Genomic DNA, 24,434 nt, shown 5'->3' with positions numbered 1-24,434 from the left:
TTCATCTTAGCCAATTTTAGTGATTACATACATACTTTTGGATCTAGACATCAACATGGTATATATTTTTCAGTCATGACAACCATTATAACCAAGTATCAGAATTGCTTTATCATAAGATTTTGGGAGAATTCCCTGGTGGTCCAGTGATTAGGACTCTGTGCTTGCACTGCAAGGGCCACGGATTCAATCCCTGGTTGGGAACCTAAGATTCCACAAGCTGCGCAGCGTGGCCAAAAAAAAAAAAATTTTTTTGACAATTGTGGAGCGTTTCCATATTTATCATTTATGAACATATTCTTATACATCTTCTTTGTGAAATCAAAACAGCTTTTTGATATATCACTTTACACATTAATAAGATTTCAGGGAAATTAAAATGTTTTGAATCATTCATAAATAAAATAAAATGTATTATAAATTATTATTCATTTGATCTTTATCTCATCCTTTTATTTTTTAAATGTTATTAATATTTTATTATATTCGACTACATTTGAAAATTTGTATAATTTATAAATAAAATATATTCAGAAATCAGAAGTGAATGCTTAAAAATTTCTATTGAAGCTGTGTACTAAAATATATATATTAGTAGCCTGCATAATTATCTAATGGAGATATTTAGGAGACATTTCAAAATTGGGTTGTGGATTTATTATAAATGAGCTCTAAGTTTTGTTGTTGTTTTCTTCTGCTCTGAATTTATTATTTTTAAAAATTCTTTCTTATCCCTGGTAAAGCTGCCCTTTCTTTTGGAGAGGTAGGCAATCTTCTGGTTTTGCGAAACAAAAAAAGTTTAATTTAGAGACCCAGGCCAGAACTACCCTTAAACTGCATTGTGCTTCAAAATTTAGTGGAACATGGGCAATTCTGCATTTTTTCTTATAGTACATAGTTCAGCAGTGCTGTTTAATATCTAATTTAATCATTTCTATTACAGATTAAACCTATTTCCTCTTATTATAACCACCCCCCAAAATTACTTACAACTCTGAACTTGAAAATGATTACTAGGTCCTTTTCTTTAAAAAAATAGTTTTGTCACTTTTAATTTGGTAAAAGAGAGTGCTATCCATTCTTTTTGTCTTTCTCTTTTTTGTTAATGTGCCTACTTAAAAAAAATTAGTGCATTTATAAAGTAATTAAATTAAAAAAGCAATCATTTTATTTTGTGTTTGGGAATAAAGAATTAACTAACAAAATCAGAAAATATTAGATGGAGCAAAAAATGGATAACATAGGGTTTCTCAAAACTGCTATCATTTTTAGAGGGCTGAACAGAAATAATTGGACTAGAAACCACATGAAGTTAGAGAGAGGTTAGTAAAATGCATAATTGTGAACTTTTTAGTAGTGGCAGCTCAGTCTCCATAATATAAAGTTAAAATTCTTCTCTAACTTAGGAAAGATGTAGGTTAACAACTTTATGACAAATGAAACCTATTCTCAATATTTTGGCTGGGCCATATTTTATAGGCAAACTAAGTATAATTAAGGAAAATATTTTAGGAGTCTAAATTTATTGTTGGATGCTGTTTTTCTGTGTAAGAGATATACAGTAGAAATAATGTCCACATATACAAACAACATAAGGACTGACTTTGTTTCAACCTGACTGAAGTAAACGAGTTTTCTAAAATAACTATTCTTGCTACTACTTTGATAATTTATTAAGAAAATTTCCTAAAAAGTGAAGAAAGAAACCTTTTTAATGGCTTTTTGGGTTATTCTACCCTGACAGCATTTTATGCAAGTAAAATGCGCCCTGGACCTGAATGCTCTCAGATATTGAGGGGTCCCTGTGGCTTCTTAGCGTTTCACTAAACCACAGACTTCTCCAGTGCACTATACAGTATCTGAAATACAAGTTACTAATGTATCGTCACCTGCTTTGTGGCTACCAATACCACCCTGAGAGATATGAAAAATAAAGGAGGGAATGAATAAAGAAAGTAAAGGCCCAAAGGAAAGAGTTTAACATAATAAACATACTATGTGCGTCCTCTTTCTGAGATCATAAACCCCTCTTCCAGGATCATCAAAGCTCTTTCCTTTAGGCTAATTCCATTCAATTTTAAAGGAATATATGGCAATGTAGCATTCTAATTTAAGCCCCTAGAATATGAGCTTTACACACAGCTTATTCAGCTCCATATGCCCAATGCTTAGAATAGACCAAATTGATGTGGATAAATGTCTGACAAATTCAAGAAGAAAGAAAGAAAAGAAAGAGAGAAAGAAAGAAAGAAAGAAAGAAAGAAAGAAAGAAAGAAAGAAAGAAAGGAAAGAAAGAAAGAAAGAAAGAAAGAAAGAAAGAAAGAAAGAAAGAAAGAAAGAAAGAAAAAGAAAGAAAGAAAGAGAGAAAGAAAGAAAGAAAGAGAAAGAAAGAGGAAGAAAGAAAGAAAGAGAGAAAGAAAAAGGAAAAAGGAAGGAGGGAGGGAGGGAAGAAGGGAACCATTGATTAAATGAATGGATAAATAAGTGAACAAATGGTATGTAAAGGAGGTATTGAATGTGTCATAAATTGCTATTAGAGTTACAGGAAGAGAATAGCACATATTCCCTGTTAGGCAATCAGCAGACTCAGCCCTGAGCACTGGATGGAAAGAAAGCTCAAAGGTTTGGAAGTGGAGCCAAAGGTAGTAGGTAGCAATAAAAGTTAGTATTAAATCAAAGCTGGGCAGATCATTAAAACAGAGCTTCCAATTCAAAGAGCCTAAGCAAAAAGTAGGAATCTAAGTCAAAAGCAAAGGAGTGGAAGAAATGAATGCTAGATACAAGAAGAAAAGAAGCAGAACCAAGAGAAATTCCAAAGGCAAAGGGAGCAATTACTAGCATTCTGTATGTGCTAGTAAATGTCCTTAGCATTCCACAGTGACTAAGGACAGAGGCTTCCTGAATTCATGTATTGGTTCTGTTGCTTACCAAACTCCAGACACTTCCCTCATTTGTAAACCAGGGATGATAATAATAGTTATCTTGCAGGGTTTGTGTGAGAATCAAATAAAACATGTCTGTAAAGCACTTAGCATAGTTCCAACATGTAATCAGTAATAAATGTTAGCTATTGTTTTTAGGAGGCCCTGATTCAATTTGGACAGATAAGGTAAGGTAAGAGATAAATACATATATATTGGTCTTGGGTAGGGTGACAGTGTTTATCAGTTGCTTAGACCAAACCTCATTTATGTATGTTGTGTTGGTATCTTATTTGGTTAGTATGCTCTTTCACTAGCAAAGAAGCTTTAAAAAATAAATTGTGTTAGAATATCTTTAGCATATCAAAATTGGCAATAGTTTCCTGACACATGAAATAAAAGATGCAAATTATAAAGAAAAAGTTGTTAAATCAGACCAGGTCAAAATTTAAAATTTCTGAACAGAAGACAAATATCCCCCAAAATGAAAAGCTTCACTAGTAATGAAGAAAATGCAATGATGATTTTGCTTCTATAATAAGACAGAGGTGGTTATAGAGCAAAACTCCCACAGGGACCAAGTAGAAAAGCTGGACACATTGTAAAGGGTTTAAATTAGGCAGAGTAGGGAGGGGGGAGGTATAAATTAGGAGTTTGGGATTAACATATACACACTACTATACATAAAATAGATAAACAACAAGAACCTAATGTATACAACAGGGAACAGTACTCAATATTTTTTAAATAAGTTATAAGGGGAAATAATCTGAAAAAGAATATATATATATATTATATATATATATATTATATATATAACTGAATCACTATGCTGTACACCTGAAACTAAAACAACATTGTAAGTCAACTATACTTCATTAAAAAAATAAAATAAAAAAAATTAAGCCAGAGGAATCAGGCTCCCTGACTTCAGACTATACTACAAAGCTACATTCATCAAAACAGTATGGTACTAGCACAAAAACAGAAATATAGTTCAATGGAACAGGAAAGTCAGAGATAAACCCACACACCTATGGTCACCTAATCTATGATAAAAGAGGCATGAATATGCAATGGAGAAAAGACAGTCTCTTCAATAAGTGGTGCTGGGAAAACTGGACAGCTACATGTAAAAGAATGAAATTAGAATACATGCTAACACCATACACAAAAATAAACTCAAAATGGATTAAAGACCTAAGTGTAAGGCTAGATACTATAAAACTCTTAGAGGAAAACATAGGCAGAGCCCTCTCTGACATAAATCTCAGTAAGATCTTTCCTGATCCACCTCCTAGAGTAATGAAAATAAACAAATGGGACCTAATTCAATTTAAAAGCTTTTGCACAGCAAAGGAAACCATAAACAAAACGAAAAGACAACCCTCAGAATGGGAGAAAATATTTGCAAGTGAAGTAACTGACAAGTGATTTTTCTCCCAAATGTACAAACAGCACATGCAGCTCAATATCAAAAGAACAAACAACTCAATCAAAAAATGGGTGGAAGATCTAAATAGCCATTTCTCCAAAGAATACATACAGATGGTTAAAAAGCACATGAAAAGATACTCAACATCAGTAATTAATAGAGAAATGCCAATCAAAACTACAATGAGCCCCAATAAAGATGTTTAAAAAAAAAACAAAACTGTAATGAGGTATCACCTCACACCAGTCAGAATGGCCATCATCAAAAAATCTACAAACAATAAATGCTGGAGAGTGTGTGGAGAAAGGGAACCCTCCTACACTGTTGGTGGGAATGTAAACTGATAAAGCCACTATGGAGAACAGTATGGAGGTTCCTTAAAAAACTAAAAATAGAGCTACCATATGATCCAGCAATCCCACTCCTGGGCATATATCCAGAGAAAACCATAATTCAAAAAATACATGCACCCCAATGTTCATTGCAGAACTATTTACAATAGACAGTACATGGAAGCAACCTAAATGTTCATCAACAGAGGAATGGATAAAGAAGATGTGGTACACACATATGATGGAATATTACTCAGCCATAAAAAAGAATGAAATCATGCCATTTGTAGCAACATGAATGGACCTAGAGATTATCATACTAAGTGAAGTAAGTCAGACAGAGAAAGACAAATATCATATGATATTGCTTATATGTGGAATCTAAAATTATGGTACAAATGAACCTATTTACAAAAGAGAAATAGAGTCACAAATGTAGAAAACAAACTTATGGTTATGGGGGGGGCGGATAAATTGGGAAATTGGGATTGACATATATACACTACTATATATAAAATAGATAACTAATAAGAACTTACTATATAGCACAGGGAACTCTACTCAGTACTCTGTAATAACCTATATGGGAGAAGAATCGAAAAAAGTGTGGATATATGTATATGTATAATTGATTCACTTTGCAGTACACCTGTAACTAACACAACATTGTACATCAACTCTACTCCAATAAAAATTAATTTAAAAAATAGAAGTTAAAAATAACCACCTTAAATTCAACTTATTCATTAAAAAAAGAAATTAATTTTTAAAAAAGCATATTGATCCCTAGCATCTGAAGCTGTCTTTTCCTGGGAGGGGGAGGAGGAGGGAGAAAGGGAGAAAAAGGCAGAAGATAATTCGATCTCTCTCAACCTTTTTTCTTTTATTTTTCCTTTTTTTTTTTTTTTTTACTATGAAAAGGCATTTAAAAGACAGAAAACTGTAAGTAGTACCAGAGACTCGTGTTAACATGTGGGTGCTACTGGTGTGAAAGAAAGAACGAGAACATGGCAGAAAGCAAGACAAGCCGGGTGATTCACAGAGGTGCAGGCGGAAAGGCAGGCAGGGCTGGGAGATGAAACACTTGGAGACCGAGGATTCGGGTTTTGAATGTCCCTATGTTTGACGTTTTGCTTCTATTTTATTTTCTATTATGGTGTCATAAATGCTCCTAAATCCTGCTACAAATTAGACTATTTGCTTTTCACTGAGTCAGAAGTAGCAGTTATCTCTTTTGACTAGGATGAAAAATGATCAAACTAAAGAAATAAAATGGATTAAAGTAAATGGATGATACTGATTTCTTGCGAAGTCCCCCCAAAATTAAAGCCAACACTTCTCCACATTATCACCCTCACAAAATGACAGTCAGCCACAGCCTGAATGTAATAGAAATATACGAACATAAATAACAAGAACCCAAGGCAGCAGGAAAAGCCTAATACTCAAGGACAATCTTAAACTATTTTCAATCATCATGACCTATATTACAATAATCATAAACCTGCTTATTCCAACTAAATTTAATACGTAGATTTCAAGTAAGTGAGATGAATACTCTACTCTGTTATACAGCTTACAAGTCAACACAAACAACTGATTTTTCCCAGTAAAATCTCTATAAAAAGACTCACAAGGGCATGTTTCCTGGGGCAAAATTCCACTTGCATGCTGCATGTCTGTCCCCTCCCTAGTTGTTATATTCATTGGATCGCTTAAAAAGTTAGCAACAGAATTGTCATACAGACAAAATAGCTAGTCTATTGCCTTTTCCATCTTGGTTCTGTTGGTATCTTATATACACAGCCAGAGATTCTTGGCAAAATCAAGGGCCCCCAGCTCTAACAGAGGTCAGTAGTATAGACTATGAAATTCTGGATTCAATCACCCGTGAGCCATTAAAAGCGGACTTTATAAAATATAAATAAATAAAACCATGAATCTGTTGGCTGAGTTTTGCCAGTGCTTCAAGTACTGAACCTCCCACTCTAATCAAGGCTGTAAACCGCCCGTGATGAAATTGTTTTTTCTGTGGGAAGCAAACAAAGATACATTGAAGCCGGGCAGGTAACAGCATCATTCTCCAGACTTCATGGAGCCGCACGGTTGTTTTTAAATGCCTTACCACAGGGATTGGCTTGCAGCCACCAGAGCGGAGTGATGGAAACAGCTGATACGCCAGGGAGGGAGGGAGTGAATGCTTTTTGCCTCCCCAGGGTCTGTGTATTTGTATACCTTGCTAACAATCAGCATTTTAAAAGAAAACTATACATTTAAGATTCCCCCAAGTCAGAACTCTTGGAATATTGTTCGAGTCTAGAGAGGACAATTCTGATATGAAACTCTTGCTTGAAATCTTGAATCACCCCATGTGTCCATCCTAAGCATAAAGGGTTAGAGACCCAAAGATCGATTTATTATATTTTAAATATTTGGCTTGCTGATTTGATTTTATTTTTTATATTCTACACTTTTGGAGTTCTGTATGCCCTTTCAACTTGGCGGTGTGTACAGTGATTCCTCCAGAGAGGAATCCGGTTTTCAGATATCAAAATCCAAGGAAACAAAAGATAATTAAGGGCTTCCCTGGTGGCGCAGTGGTTGAGAGTCTGCCTGCCGATGCAGGGGACACGGGTTCATGCCCTGGTCCGGGAAGATCCCACATGCCGCGGAGCGGCTGGGCCCGTGAGCCATGGCCGCTGAGCCTGCGCGTCTGGAGCCTGTTGCTCCGCAACGGGAGAGGCCACAACAGTGAGAGGCCTGCGTACCGCAAAAAAAAAAGCTCAAAGTCAAGAGGGAAACACAGGTTACAAAGCAACATGGTAAGTCCCCTACCTATGAACCTTCAGGTCGCGAACTTTCAAAGATGCGAACATGCGTTCACATGTCCAGTCACGTGAGTTAGCTCACAGGTCTGGCATAGGTTGTCACGTGCGTGCATCCTCTACAAGTGGTTGTGCTTCTGTGTACTTTACTGTAGAGAACCGTATAGAGTGTGGTAGTACAGTATCTTTATTTCAAGCCCAGGATGTCCGGAAGCAAGCATAAAAGCAGCCGTGATGTAGCTGGTACTACTGTACTTTTCAAGGTACTGTACTGTAAGATTAAAAATGTTTATTTTTTTGTGTTTGTTTTTTATGTATTAGTTTTGTGAAAAGTATTATAAACCTATTACAATACAGTACTACATAGCCGAGTGTGTTAGTTGGGTACCTAGGCTAACTTTGTTGAACTTAACGAACAAATTGGACTTACGAATGCACTCTGGGAATGGAACTTGTTGATGTGTAGGGGACTTAACTGTGTGTAGGGTATCAACCCATTTTTGTAAAAAAAGGATGCATGACCAAATGTGAATAGCTACTGCAGGGTGACAGAATTCGGGGCCAGTGTGATTTTCCCTGTCTTTTTTATTTTCCAAATTGTCTTCATCGAGTCTATATTGCTTTTGTAATTGAGAGAAAATAAAAAGCAGATGTAGTAGCACAGAAATACGGGAGTAAAACCAAACAGGTAATCAAAAAGAATCATTCCCAGACCAGAGGAAATGGAGAGTGTCACTGGGCACTCAGGCTGACTCCAAGGTGGACAGATATGCCACATTGACTGTCTCTGCCCTGCAGCCAGCCTCACCTCACTCACCCGGAAACACACACGAAATCTCACACGCACAGTGAGAAACTCACAAGCCTACGCTCACGCACACACACACACACACACAGACTCACTCCTGCACTTCCTTTTTCTTAAGATGACAGGAAGCCGGAAATATCATTCACGCAGGCGACCACGCCCAGAGCATCTCTGCACTTCTCTGCGCAGCTCTGGATGGTTTCGACTGTGCCCTCTGGTGTCACATGGTAGGCTTTGGGACAGGTTCATGTAGGGGGAAGGTTGATGTAAGTCGGGAAAATTGAAGTAAAGAAAATTAAGTAAAGCTGTTTCCCTCTCCTGTCTCCATCTTTCCACACCTGTCTTCCCTGTTTCCCTGAGTAATTTGTCAGTGCCACGATCTGGGCAACTGGAGGTTTCTTTCCAAAAGATCATCCTGATGAAATCCATGGACTTTTCCCTTACACTCTGGCAATCTCTGCTACCCGTGATTCTAGGGCCATGTTCACTGCAGTACAGCACGTGAGATTGGCTACTTAAAGATTTTTATGTTCAATTCAACTCACACAAATAGTAATAGATGCAAACCATGTGTACATCAACTCAATCTTCTTTATGAACTCTTTTTTGGTATCTCCTTTGCCTCTTCGAATCTTCCGCTTTGAATTCCATTCCTTTTGGGCTGGTTTATTTCTCCTCATCCAAGGGCTACGATTTTGCTTTAGTCCCACGTTGGTCCTTGGAAAGGCAGAATTCCTTGGTTGAAGGAGCAGGTCCCATTTTCCATTTCATGTGAGCAGGGTGTATCTTATCCTCAACCAGATGGGATCTTGTAGGTTTGTGGCACAGAAGTTTCCTGACACAATGTTGGTTTTCTTTCTCAAACCCTTCAGCTGTCATTCTGTGCTGACCTGCATTATTCATTCTGGAAAACGCAGGATACATGAATTCAAGAAGCACTTGTGACCTTAAAGGAAGCCAAGGTGTGTACAGGGAGTGCGTACAGGGAGTCCTGGTAGCTGAGGAGGTGTCTGCATGAACAGGAATGATCTGCACTGACTCAGACTGTGTCCAAATTCTTCTAGTCACTTTTAGCTGTACAACCTTTAGAAAATCAAGTATTTGAACACTTGTTTCCTCAACTAAAAATGGGGTTCTAATCATCTAATGCAGTCATTCTGAAGTTTTAAGGGGCTTATGATGGCTCACACAGCTCCCAGCACAGACTGGCAACGATGCACAGACGTTTACTTGCCTTCCATCGGGGGCTGATTTTCTTTTCATCCGTCGGACGTCAGCCATAATATTAGCACATCTTTAACTTAAGTTCGAAAGAACATGCCCCAGGACCAAATGTTTTTGAGAGAGAAATATTGTCCTGCCTAAGAATTCAAATGAGAATGGCCAGCATTCCAGCAGAACCACAACTTCTTGGGAACAATGTAAGGGCAGATTCAAACAACCAATTGGTTCTAAGGGGAAGAGGAGGTAGGAGACAGAGAAATGAAGAAGAGAAAAGAGAAAGCAGAATTAGTTGAATTCCTTAGAGGAGAGAGAAAAACAATCACTCTGTTACTGTTCACCTCCTGGACCCCTGTAATCCTGTCTTACACATCCAATGAAACCATTAACCTGTAGAGACACAGGTCTCTCCGACAAAATAAATCATTTCTACGACTTCATTTAGACTTCAATAGTCTTCCAAAGTGATCAACTTTTCTAATTGACCTAAAAAATCAGAATCTGCCTTTGATCATATTTTTTTTTAGTGTAACCTCTCTCTCTTCTCCACCAGTGCCCATTTCTCTCTCCAGCTCTTCTTTTCCCTAAATTAAGAAAGGAAAGCCTCTGCCAGAGGAGATACTCTCGGAAATAGCCCTCCAGATAGACTCTTCTGAAAAAGAAATCAAGGAGGGATATCAACATTAACTAAGAGTACAATCATCTTGTCTTTGGATCTGCTGCATTTTCTAACTTGCTGGTTTAGAGGATGCCCCAGTTTCTTTTAGGACTTGGCTTTTGAATTGGAGCACGCTGAATTTTCCAGATTGAGCGATGAGGGGTATCATGTGTTTATCTCCTTGTTCCTACTGAGATCACAGGAAACACACGGAAGAGGAAAAAGAAATTGAGGTCCATTCTGGCAACAGACCCAGCAAGTGGTTGCGAAGGAACTAGGGCTGTGAAAGCGAAACCTTCAATGCATGTGCCACAGTCAAGAAGTCTGCTTTCCTTTCAGTAAATATTTAATTTTCCTTAATAAATCTAAGTTCTAGAAAGCCACAGTAGATTCCAGGAAGGGCTAAGGTAAATCTTTCTGAGTGTTTCTTTGCCAGATCTAATGCTAGTAATCTCAGGCTGAGTAGTCTGGAAGGTCTTTGGAGTCTGATGGGCTTTTCAACACTGGAAGCTTTGGGCCAACAGGGAGAGTCAGTCTCGAGACCAGCCTGTTCTCATGAATCCTTCAGATTGCAGATTACCGGTGGACAGGGTTACCTGCATTCCCAACATTCTGCTTTAGATGGGATTTACCGGTCCTGGCATTGGCCTCTTGGCAATGGGAGACAGAGCATCATGGACAGGTAACTTTACCTGAAGCTTTCGTTTCTTATAGTAATGATAATCACCTTGTTATATTCTTAACACCTGCTATATTCTTAGTGCTTGTCACATAGTAATAGATACTTGCTGAATGAATGAATGATGTAGTGCTTATATGATGACAGACACTTAGCTTAACTACTTTTTGTGCATAACTGCATTTTAATTACAAGCTCACACTCACCCTACAGGGCATTAGGTATGACTGTTCCAATTTTACAGATAAGAAGAAAAGCCTCAGAAAGGTTAAGCAACTTGTCCAACCTAGAAAAAGAGCTGTTTCATTCTAAAACTCCTGTAACAATGCACCATCAACTCATCTCATCCTCAGTCTTAAAATCAAGGATTATTAAGGAACTATTTGTAATGGTCCTAACGGCAACAAACTAATTATCTCAAATTATTCTAAAATACCCTTTCCAGAAAATTTAACATCCCTATGCTTATTCATGCATTCAGGCAACATACGAGGACACTGCCAGGTTCTGGGAAAATGGAAAAAGAAGGCTTGAGTTCCTGTCCTTGGAGATCTAGAGGGACTCACACAAAAGTGGAAAATCACAATACAGAGAGTTGAGCATCATGTTAGAGAGAGGTACAGGGTATTAGGGCACATGGAAGAAGGAGATCTGTGCCCCCCTTCCTCCAAAAATGTCAAATGCATGAGAAGAAATAAGAAGCACGAGCTTGAAAGCACGTAGGTGGTGGCAGGGATGCACCTGAGACAATCATGTAACAATGCCCATGTTCACTTGTTAGACTCATGGCCTCAGTCTCATTTGTCATTTCCAATTTTGGTAAATTGTCATTCAGCCCTTTCCCAGTTTAAAAACTCTGTGGGTTTTCATTTTAAGGGTTAAAAAACTCTTGTGTTAAAATGCTTTGTTTTCAGGTATTTTATTGGCTAATCCTTTCATCATTTTTGCTGTTTTTCTCTATATCCATCACATTCGTTTTAAATTGTGGAGTCAAAAATTAAAATCAGTCCCCCCTAAAAAGCATTGGAGCAATGATACATATCACATAAAAGAGAAACCCTCCTATGATTCTACTCCTGTTTATATATCCCAGGGTGTGTGGATAGATCCCTACGTGTGCAAGCAATTCTTGAACGACATATCATATTCTTGGTATCCTATCACGTCCCTTAAATTACAGCAACTGCAATTTTTCTATTTCCCCTTTTTCTTTTAATCACCCTCCTCCAATCCAACCAGAGCTTTCGGATTTTCCGTCCTTAGAAGTGTCCACATGTTATAGGTTTTAGGCTCACTTCTAAGCAAATTAAAAGTAGTTTAGGAGAAGAAACTAGCAAAAGGAAACACACAAATAAGTTGCAGATTCTAATTAAACAACTCACAAATTCCAGTGTAATTTTTTCTTATTTACAGTAAACAACCAGAAACATTTGTCTGTTTATACTACAATGCATGCTGGACCTGCTGGACCTACTTTGTGTGTTTATTGTCATTGCAGTCACAAAACAAGAAGGCTCTATGGGAGTTCACATTTTTAAAAGATTGTGAAACTCTTTTGAGAGCTAATTGAATTATTATTATTCCATTATCAGCAATATACTTTAGATGCTTTCCATAGCTACAACAGTTGGCTGGAAATACAGAAATGCATTCCAATTCAACCCCTTTCTAACGGTTCATCTCTGATTTGTAACTGTAGCTCACTGAAACTCTTTTATGAAAGAAAGGAAGCAAGGAACGAAGGGAGGGAGGGAGCAAGGAAGGAAAGGAGGAAGCAGGAAAGAGTGAAAGAAAGAAGGAAAGGAAGAAAGAAAGAAAACTGTGATAATAGCTAAATTTTCTACACTGCAAATATTTTTCTAAGTGCTTTTCGTATATCAAATCATTTCATCTTCACAACTCAATTACTTTATAGTTGAGGAATTGCAGGTACAGAGAAGTTAACCTACTTCCCCAAGGATACACAGCAAATGAATGTCAGAACTGGGTTCAAGAGCAACACAGTCCAATACAAATATAATATGAGCCACATATGTAATTTTATACTTTCTAGTAGTCACATCAAAAACAGTAAAGAGATGGATTAAATTAATTCTCATACAGTTTATTTCACCCAGGACGTCCAAAATATTATTTCAGCATGCAATTAATTTTACAAAGAGGTGTTTTTACATTCTCTTATGCACACTACATTCTCAAAGTCCAATAGGTATTTGCGTTTATAGTACATCTCCCTGTGGACTAGCCAGCCACATATGTGATCTCAATGGGTGGGTACGGCAGATGGCTACCATTTTGCACAAAGCAGCTCTAGAGTAGAGTCTGGGCTTTTTTTGCTTTTTTTTTTTTTCTTTTGATGTTTGACATTGATCAATGTCAAATGATGAACCTTTGAAAATGATGAACCTTTCCACTGGGTTAGTGGATTTAACTTACATGTACATAACATCAGTTCTAGATAATAATCCAAGTACTTTATGTCTGTCTTGACTTCAGAGGGTGCCTGATGCGCATAGCTGAGTGTTAAGGACCACTTACCTTTTACAAGAATAGGAACCTATTTCATGCAGATGAGCCCAGGCTTCCCCTCACTGCTCCCATCCACCCCACAAGCTTCAGTTCCCCTGTGCATCAGCACCCCCCTCCCCCTCCTTCCCCCACAGCTACCCATTTCCTTCTGATGGGTGTGCAGCTCCTTCTGCCTGGGGCTCTTCTTCCAACCGACCCTTCTTTCTTTGTGTGAGTTCCCAATGCAGAAGAACTTCTCGAGCTCCCTAATCTTGAACTCTCCTTCCTGATGCTCTCTTCCATCCTCTATGGTCGGGTGCTTCACTGGCCAAGGGGACATGGTGTCCTGGGAGCCAACGTTGCAGAACTGGGAGTGTTCCAGGACCCAGACTGTGTGCATGGGGACAGCACCTATTCCAGGGGAAAGGCTGCACCAGGCAGTCCTTTCTCTAGGTCTGCTCCTAGGCATTATTATTATTATTATTATTATTATTGACCACCAAGCAATATGGAACCTTTATTTTAATGTGATTACTTAAACTCCTATGGACTCACATCAAATACCAGTTTGGTTTTGTCAGTAATAATTCTTCTAGTGATAATTCCATTTATAATAGGGTTACTCCTGGGTACTTTCTCTCTGACACCTTAGTCCCTTTTGCTGAGGTTTCCTGAACATTCTTCAGGGTCACCAAAGTGTAGCTCAGTGGTTGCTCCTTGTTTCCCTCTCCCATATACCCATAAAGCAGGAACTAGGTTAAAGGAGCATTTAGGCAGTCCTAGAAGATAAAAAGCTCCTTAAAAGGGCAGCCTGGGGCGAGAGTGAAAGGCAAGAGGGAGGTCGCACCCTTCTTTGCCTCCCTGTGGAGTTTCTGGTGAGGAGGTCATGTGAAGATGATGCTGTGTAGTCTCAGTTCTCTATAAAACAAGCTGGGAAACACCCTCTTCTCCCCAGTCGTGTGATGTCCTAAGTCACCCAGGGGCAATTTTTACCTTGACCAAGACCATGGGGTCCCCAAGGGCTGCCTCATCAATTTCTTTACCATGGTTCCAGCCCAGGGGTGGCTCAACCCCATTTTACCTCAAGGTTCTGCATCTTCAGATTCCACCTCAAGCTTCCTTGCTGCTTTCTTTTCCTTTTTTTTTTTTTTTTTTTTTGGCTGAGTTGGGTCTTTGGTGCTGCACGTGGGCTTTCTCTAGTTGCAGTGAGTAGGGGGCCACTCTTCCTTGCAGTGGCTTATCTTGTTGCGGAGCATGGGTTCTAGGCGTGTGGGCTTCAGTAGTTGTGGCACACAGGCTCAGTAGCTGTGGCTCGCGGGCTCTAGAGCGCAGGCTCAGTAGCTGTGCTGCACAGGCTTAGATGCTCCACGTCATGTGGGATCGTCCCGGACCAGGGCTCGAACCCATGCCCTCCGCATTGGCAGGCGGATTCTTAACCACTGAGCCACCAGGGAAGCCTCTTCCTTGCTGCTTTCTTCACTTTGCTGACGGTGGCAAAAGGCACAGGGAGAAGATAACTCCAGTGGTTGTCGATGATGGACGTCCACAAAATTTTGGACCCCATGCCCACCTCCAACCACCTCATGCCACATAAAAACAATCCAGTTTATCTGCAGAATACCCAGTCTCTTCCACGCAAACCCAGGCATACTTTATTCCTAAACCTCTTAAGAGTAAGGCAGCGGGCTTCCCTGGTGGCGCAGTGGTTGAGAGTCTGCCTGCCGATGCAGGGGACACGGGTTCGTGCCCCGGTCCGGGAAGATCCCACATGCCGCGGAGCGGCTGGGCCCGTGAGCCATGGCCGCTGAGCCTGCGCGTCCGGAGCCTGTGCTCCGCAACGGGAGAGGCCACAACAGTGAGAGGCCCGCGTACCGCAAAAAAAAAAATAAAAAAAAAAAAAAAATGATGACCTGAACAGGACTGCACAGTTCAGAAGTCTGCTAGACAGTCACTGTGATGACCCATGCCGTGTAAAAGTCAGGGAGGTTACACATTATTTCTGCTTTATCCAATGGCTGCCGATAATAGCAACACTTACGGAGTGCTTTCTGCATGACAGGCAGTTCTCACACTTGATCCAATTTAATCTTCAAGATATACTCATGGCACAGGTACTGATTTATCTAACGTTTCATGGATCAGGCTAAATAACTTGCCCAAGATCACCACCCTTATCAGTGACAGGGGTGTGGCCCTAGTGTCTTGAGCTTTGGGTGCCATTTCTGAGCCACCTTACACCCTAAGAAGCCAGGGTCCAGCTGCCAGGGGTTCAGCCTTTGGAGCAAGGGATTCTGCAGCAAAAAGCGTGTAGCGTATCTTTGAAGAAGAACTCCACTGAAATCTGCCCTTTTAGTGGGGATACATTTCAAACGTTGAGGACTAGAAAATATCTTTAATAAAAATGTCTTGCTTTTCTTTCAGCCCTTCCCTGGATTCCCATTTAAATCCTTTTATCTTATCTCTGAATTGTCTATCTGATAGTGAGAATTCTTGCTTGAAAACAGAGTTTAGCAATGTATCTTAGCTAATCCAAAGCTAAGTTTGGATAGTTTTTCATAATTAGAAATCGATAGAGGTTCTCACAGCAAAATTAGGCCAAAAGATAGGAGTTTTTACTGTTATAAGTCACAAAATGAAGCACTGTTTCTAGATCATTATTTCATAGACAATTCCTTTTAGCCGCAGAAGTTTGTCTTGAGAACAAAGATTCTACTTGAAATAATAAATTTGATTAAAAAATAAATAAAGTAGGTCCTGACAGAGTAGGGAAGTGAGTTCTCTTGGTGGGCAGATAGAAGAATCATAAGAATGTGAGCCGTGAGGGTGATGAGATAAAGGGACTAAATATAAGGTTTTGAACACTTTTTATTTAATTATTCAATTTTTTAAAATGTAGCAGTAACTTGTGCTAGATACTGTTCTAAGTGCTTTATAAATATTGATTAGTTTAATCTTCACAACAGCCCTGTAAGGTAGGTACTGTCTTTATCTCTCATTTTCCAGTTGAAGAAACTGAGGCACAGCGAGAGGAAGAGCTGAGCTGGGACCCAGACTAAGCTCTCTGCTCCCAAGTCCCTGTTCTTAACCAGCTTTATGCTATTTTATTAGTGGTGATGCATACTCCTAACTAGACAGTGAGGGCGTGGAAACTAAGACATAGTCACTTAATGCCTTGACCAACAATTTTGGAATATATTATAGTACAGGTTAAATCTAGCTGAATGTCCTCTCAAAGAAGAGATTGTACAGAAAATTTTTAAAACATTACTTTTCCTCCTGGTAATAGAAACCTTGATCTACCTAGTTGATTAAAAGGAATCTCTTCTGTCTTTCCTTTTCTCTCTCTTCCTTCTCTCTTTCACTCACTCTTTTCTGCCTCATTATGCTTTAGGTCTGTGGTTGATTAATATGTACAGGACAGGGAGCAAAGAGGTAACGTGGTGGTGAATGTACTTTATGAACAGACCTCTTACATAGACACATTCACACTTACTATGGGATAGACCAGTTGCAGTCAACATACTCTCCCTGGAAGCCCCATATACCTTTGCTCCTGTAGCCATATTTGAGGACATACTGTTTAGCAGGTACAGTAGTTCTCCTACATACACACAAGTTCTGTTCCGAGAGTGCATTCATAAGTCCAATTTGTTCATAAGTCCAGCAAAGTTAGCCTAGGTACCCAACTAACACAATCAGCTGTATAGTACTGTGCTGTAATAGGTTTATAATACTTTTCAAAAAAATAATACATAAAAGACAAACACAAAAAGTAAACATTTTTAACCTTACAGTACAGTACCTTGAAAAGTACAGTAGTATCAGCGACTTCACTACTGCTTTTACACTTGCTTCTGGACATCCTGGGCTTGGAATAAAGATACTATACTACTGTACTCTATACATTACGGTGCAGTAAAGTACACAAAAGCACAACCACTTGTAGAGGATGCACACACGTGACAACATACGCCAGACCCGTGAACTAACTTACGTGACTGGACATGCAAACGCACATTCGCATCTTTCAAAGTCCACAACTTGAAGGTGCGTATATAGGGGACTTACTGCACTGTTATAGAAGCTAAGTGTAAAGGAATGAATTAAACAGGTAAGATCTGTGCCTTCATGGAATGTATTATTCTAGAGGGAGGAGATGGATAATAAGAGAAATAGAAAAACAAAAGGTGAGATGGTGGCGTAAAATAAACAGAGAAGTAAAGTAGTGAGCGTATGGGAAAGGGAGGAAGCAGGGCCTGCAAATTCAGATGGGAGGTCAGAGAAGCCCTCTGTGAGCCAGGACAGGAAGTGGGAGGACCCAAGCTAGCAGATACTAGTGGAAGCACTGCAGACAGAGGAAAGGGCAAGGGCACGGGTTCTGAGGCAGCAGCGTGCCCGGAGTGGGAGCCTTCAGATACCTTGGTTAAGGATCTGATATTTTATTTTTCAAAGTATGTCCTTTTATAAAACAATTATTTATTTATTTATTTTTTGGATGCTTTGGGTCTTCGTTGCTGCACGCGGGCTTTCTCTGGTTGTGGCGATCAGGGGCTACTCTTCGTTGCGCTGCACGGGCTTCTCATTGTGGTGGCTTCTCTTGTTGCCGAACACGTGCTCTAGGTGCGCAGGCTTCAGTAGTTGCAGCACGTGTGGGCTCAGTAGTTGTGGCTCTCAGACTCTGGAGTACAGGTTTAGTTGCTCCACGGCATGTGGGATCTTCCCGGACCAAGGATCGAACCCCTGTCCCCCGTGTTGGCAGGCGGATTCTTAACCACTGCACCACCAGGGAAGTCCTAAGGATCTGATTTTTCCCCTAAGGGCAATCGCTATAAGGCCTTGAGCAGAGGAGTGACATTGTTCTGGCTGTTTTAATAGGATCACTCTCACTGCTGTACTGAAAACAGATTTAAGTGGAGCAAGGACAGAAATAGAAGAACGATTCCTAGACTAAGGCCTATCATCTATCTGAGATGATGGCGGCTTTGCCCAAGATGATGATGAGAAGCAGGTGAGCAGTCAGATTCTGAATTTATTTTGAAAGGCGAGCCAACAGATTTGCTGAAGAACTTGATATGGGTAAGGAAAGAAAGAATGACTCTGCTTTGATCAAATATGTGAAGGGAAAGACCATTTTCTTAAATGGGAGAAAATGTAGGAGGAGCAAGTTTGCTGGGTTTCAGGAACTCTGATTAGGACTTGTTAAATCCAAGATGACTTTTAAACACCCAAGTGAATATGAGGATGGTATTCAGGGCAGCGGTGCAAAGTGGAGATTTCATTTATGAGTCATCAGCATGTAGATGGCATTTAAACCCGTGAGACAGGATGAGATCACACAGGGAGGGAATATAAATAAAAAGGGAAGTGGTCCAAAGATCAAATCCTGGGCAGCTCCAAAATTTACAAGAAAATGGGAAGGAACCAGAGAAATAGAAAGGGAGCAGCCAGAGAGGTGGAAGGAAGAGCAAGATTGTTGGTGTCCTTCAAGGTATGTAGAAGGAGCCTTTCAAGTGATTCAACCAGGAGTCATGGCCAGAGATGCCCATGCCTACCCTTCAAAGCAACATGGTGTACTGAAGACTGTATCCTCCATCCTTTTGAATAAACAGATACTTCAGTAACAACAGTTGGCAGAACAGGGGGTAGAAGCGGTGGTAGACAGTTACACAACTGTCTCAGGATAACTTCCTTAGACTAGAACCGTCAAGATTTTTCACAGAATCCATCCCAAGAAGCAACATCAGCTTCACAGGAGATGGGGAAGCCATTAAATACTGCAAAAGACATAGAAAGACCTGAGTGACAGCATTGTAAGTTTCTCACAGGAAATAGGGTTATTTGTTGTACTGCATATGAAGGAAAGTGTCAATGTAATAAAAATATATATATATGTGGAGTGAAAATATATATGTGAGGGCAAGTGAAGCTTGAGAAATGCCCTCTGACAGGTCATCATAAGGTCCTGCAAGGTGGAGAAGGGATCGGTGACGTCTGAGAGGATCCAGAAAGTTTCGTTCTTTCAAGTTGACATTGGAAATCGGCCTTGAAGGCTTTGTTTTCCAGGCAATACAAGAAGGCTATTCCAGGCGAAGGAAGAGTCTGCATAAAGGCATGGAGGAAGGTTTCTGGGGGTGGGAGAGAGGATGAGTAGTAGGGTGAACGAGCTAGAGGAAGAAGACGGTCAGAGGAGGGGAGACAGGAGTCAGGAGGGCTGCCTCCCTATCGAGTGACAGATAAAGGGAAGAGGATCATATTGGATTGGCATTTGTTTTGTGTATCCCTGCTCAGCTATAATGAATACGTGATGTGAATAATGATTCTGGGCTCTGTAGAAGCCTCCAGACCAAGTCTTGGTACTTTGCCTAAAAACTTGCAGCTTATAGTTTTGAAATACCTAGAGGCTCCAGGCCTTCAGGAAACCAGGAATTAAGCTACTTTTCACTATTATGCGGACTCAGGGACTAAACCAACGTGGGCAAAAGGAGGAAGGATCATATGATTAGCTGAAATATGCAGGGGATGGATGGATGGTGAGAGGAAGTCTGAGCAGAAATGAAACTTCAAACGAGAGAAACCAAAAAATATAGACTGAACGCTCGCTAAATGTATAAGTTAGCTATTCAAAACTTTCAATGCTACATTTTTTTCAAGCTAAGTACAAGCAAAACTAAGAGGTATTTCACTGGAATCCAACATTCAACAGTGAAACATTTTCAAAGGGCACAGGTTTTGTTTCTAAGAGTTTGTCATTTATTGTAACTTCTTTTTTTGCATTCTGCACTAATAAAAAAGAAATATAAAAGTATTTAGAAAAGAGAATCAAAGAACAAAGACCTAAATCTACACTATACTAATTCTTACACTTCCTTTTTACAAAGTTACTAGGAGCGCTATGCCTTATTTCTCTACCTCATCTGAGAAACCAAATCACTTCTACTTTTTGGAATTTGTATAAAAATATATAACTTAAATATTCAATTTATTATTGAAAATAATAATAAATAAGCATAAAATAACATCATATATAATAAATAATATACATAATAAGTAATAGTATCAGTAAATGGTGTTTCTTATATGGTTACACATAGAAATCAACATGAACACAGAAACCAAAAATGATTCGTACCACTCAAATTAAAGAAAACTGTATTATTTGGTTTAATTTTTAGGTATAAAAGGAAATATAAAATAGAACAGAATAAACAGTAAGACCAGAACAAGTGGTCCCAAATAAATAGGATAGGAAGAACTCTAGTTGCCTAAAACGAGTATTTCTGAGGAGGAATTTTCACTAATCAAGGAGATGTAAATTAAGCCAAATCTCACTTTGTTTTGATATTTTTGTTTTCAAATGTTTGATCACCTAGCATTTTGTTTGATCCATATTTTGATCATGTTTTTATACAGAGGGAAATGCCAATTGATAGGCTTGTTTTCTGTTCATCTTTTTCATGAAGAAAAAAGAAATATGGAAGGAAATTGTTCCTGGGAAGAGAGAGGATTGGGGGGTGGGGTGGGAGGGAGATAGTTGACCTTGAGATGAGTTCAGTCCTTCCACCTAGGAGCCCCTGACCTTGGGGCTGCTTCTCAGGTTTTCTGAGCCACAGTTTCCTGACACTAGTCTTGCTTATTTTATAGGTGCCCCAGTCTCTTTACTGATTAAATCGATGTGATATGTGACAACAATACCCATTTCCAGGACAACCGGGAGAATCAAACAGGTGAATGTAAGGAAATATGCATTGGAATTGTGAAGTCTCAGACGCAGTTGTGTTGGTATTTTGCGGGTGAACAGAAAAAGAAATGCTTGTCCATTAATGCCTCAACAACACAAAATATTTAAAGAACAACTCAAATCTGGGTTATTAACAGATAAAATTTTTAAAGTATGATTATCCTCAAAATGTTAAATTTTATAAATGAAAAGTCACATCTGGAATTCGCTTTGATTTTAAAAGGGACTAACACAGTTACAGTAACCCATTAGTATGATAAAAACGAATCCCCTCCCTTTATGATAAAGTTCAAATTCCCCTCCCAGGCTTCCGGCACTACCCACCCCCACTCTGCCCACTTCCCCTGCACTTTACCTTCCCAGTTGTTCTGCAGTTTAGATTGTAAGCTCCTGTCCAGCGTGGTTGTATTTCTACAGAAGATCCTGTTAATATACCATCAAATCTACACAAGTGTAGGCCTGTAGTTACTTTTTTTTTTACCCAGAGCCCAGGCTGATATGAGATCTTTCTCTGCTTATGGGTAGATTTTTCTATCCCTCCTTCTAAGTGGGACTGTGATCCTTTGAGAGTCAGGGGAAGACAAGATGGAATCATTCTAACTCCCTACTTTGAGTTACACTCAAAGCCCTTTTCTCCTGTGTAAGTGGACACCTCTTCCAATATTCCACTTTACATCTTTTTGTCAAGAAGGATCGTGCAATGTTCTGTTTGGTATTTCTGGTCCCGAGAAAGACTCCTCTATTAATTAAATGAAGAGAAGGAAAACTTCTGTCATAAAATTTAAAATTATGAGTGAGATCTTAAAGGAAATATAATTACAATTTTCTGCCAAGGATATGTTCACTGTAAGTTACAGGTATTTCGAAAGTACCTGACAGTATTATTGTGTTAGTAGCATCTAACAATGGGTGATTCCTCTGTTCTGACTGAACATCTAGGTTATTCAAAACTTGTCATTACTACAAAATAGAGTTGCCGTATGATCCAGCAATCCCACTCCTGGGCACATACCCAGACAAAACTATAATTCAAAAGATACATCCATCCCTATGTTTATAGCAGCACTATTTATAATAGCCAAGACATGGAAGCTACATAAATGTCTATAGACAGAGGAATGGATAAAGAAGATGTGGTACGTGTATACAATGGAATATTACTCAACCATAATAAAGAATGAAGTAATGCCATTTGCAGCAATGTAGATGGACTTGGAGATGATCATACTAAGTGAAGTAAGTCAGAAAGAAAAAGACAAATACCATATGATTTCACCTATACGTGGAATCTAAAATATGACACAAATGAACTTCTCTATGAAGCCGAATCACAGACATAGAGGACAGACCTGTGGTTGCCAAAGAATGGGGGGATGGGTTTGGAGTTGGGATTAGCAGATGCAAACTATTATATAAGGGATGGATAAAAGGCAAAGTCCTACTGTATAGCACAGGGAACTATATTCAATATCCTGTGATAAACCATTATGGAAAAGAATATGAAAAAGAATATATATATATGTATAACCGAATCACTTTGCTGTACAGCAGAAACTAACACAACATTGTAAATCAACTATACTTCAATAAAATTTTAAAAAGAAGTTATCATTATTGCTATCAGAGTTTACCTACAGAATTCTGATAAGTGTTTGAGAACTTTGTAGACCAAAATTCAATCAGGGCATTCCTGAGTTCTGAGTGCTTGAATTTGTACAATTAGTCCCAATGTAAATCACTGTTGGGCATCACTTTGTGTTAGTGGCAGGAAGTGGTGTTGAACACCTTTTGTATTTCACATAATACATATTTTCTGTACTAAGTGTCTGAAAGTAAAATGTTCTCCAAGTTGATTTAAAACACACACACATTAATATTATATTATGTAGGCAAACTGATTTGAATGAAAAAAAAAATGAAACACCCAGGAAAGGAGTCTTAGAATCAGGCCAGGAAGATGTTTATTGTGGACCAGAGATGCCTTTGCTAGTGAGAATCTAGCTAAGTACCTCGTTCAAATGGTGACAAAGTCATACCTGTCCCTTCAAGCTTTTAGTATTTTTCTATGCTAGTATAAAAAAATCATCTTTCTTACCTAATTCCTCTCCTGTAATCTCCCTCCAGAATCACCCTTTCTCTGTAATTCAAGATCTGATTCTCCTGAACTGGCCTCATTTGGTGCAATGCATTCAGGAGATAGTCAATAAGCACTGTTGGTATAAAATTAAAGCAAGTTTCTTACAATGACCTCCACCTAACCATTCACTGAAATCACTGATGATCTCCATTCTCTCAGTTAGTAAAAAAGTACTAACTGATGCCTAAGACAGGCCAAACATGAAGCCAATGAACGAGTTTGTAGTTCGCCTTCAGTCTTCTGCTCTTACAATTGAAATCTGCATTTAGCAAGAGCTGTGTTTGTTCACATATCTGTTTATCCCAGTTGGATTGTAATTATGCAATAAAAATTAAATTTTATAAAATGATTAAATATGAATGCAAAAAGAAAGAAAGTGCCCTTGTGAAAAAGAGCTTTTTTTTTTTTGGAAAGATTTGTACACATGATGTACACCTGGTGCTTTGATACAGGTATGGACGATGAGATATTTTTAAACTGTTAGGAGGAAACTAAAATCTTAAAAGATTTAGCTCTCGGAATGTATTCTACTTGTCTTTAAATTCATTCATCTATTGAAAGAAATGGTACCTGATATTTACAGATGAGGCAACAGAGGTGTAATTTATGAAAGCAATAGTACATGACACTCCACTCTGCTGATTATAAAGCCTTGGCCATATGTCAAAAGATTAACTTTCCATTTCAGATAAAACTCTTAGATACGTGTGAATGATATTTTATGATCCTCTACTGTGATGAACGTTCCGATCTGTCCAATCACTAGTGGATTGAATCAAATCAAATATGATGGATTTCACTGGACTGTCTTAGGACAACCCCCAATGCAAGCACAAAGCAATTAACATAAAATGCATGTTTAGATGATTTTAATTTAAACTCAAAAGCTTCAGTAATATTTCCCTTAATGCTGATTTAGTCACTGTACTAAGATCGAACTCTAGCAAACAGCGTTGCCACAGAATAGCACAAAGCCCCAAAGAATCCTTTTCTTTCCTATCACCTGAGGCCTAGGGAGAGAACAGAATAGATGTCTATCATAAACCCAGGAAATCCCCTTTCCTCCCAAAACGTTAATAAATTTGTCCTGAGGATATAATTGAATCACTAGGAACAAATAAAGACCTAAAACTAGAACCACCAGGACAAAGAACAAAGAAAGATCTTGTAAC

The sequence above is a fragment of the Delphinus delphis genome, chromosome 1 (genome assembly GCF_949987515.2).
Source record: "Delphinus delphis chromosome 1, mDelDel1.2, whole genome shotgun sequence".
Lineage (NCBI taxonomy): Eukaryota > Metazoa > Chordata > Mammalia > Artiodactyla > Delphinidae > Delphinus > Delphinus delphis.
This window is presented reverse-complemented; position numbering follows the sequence as displayed.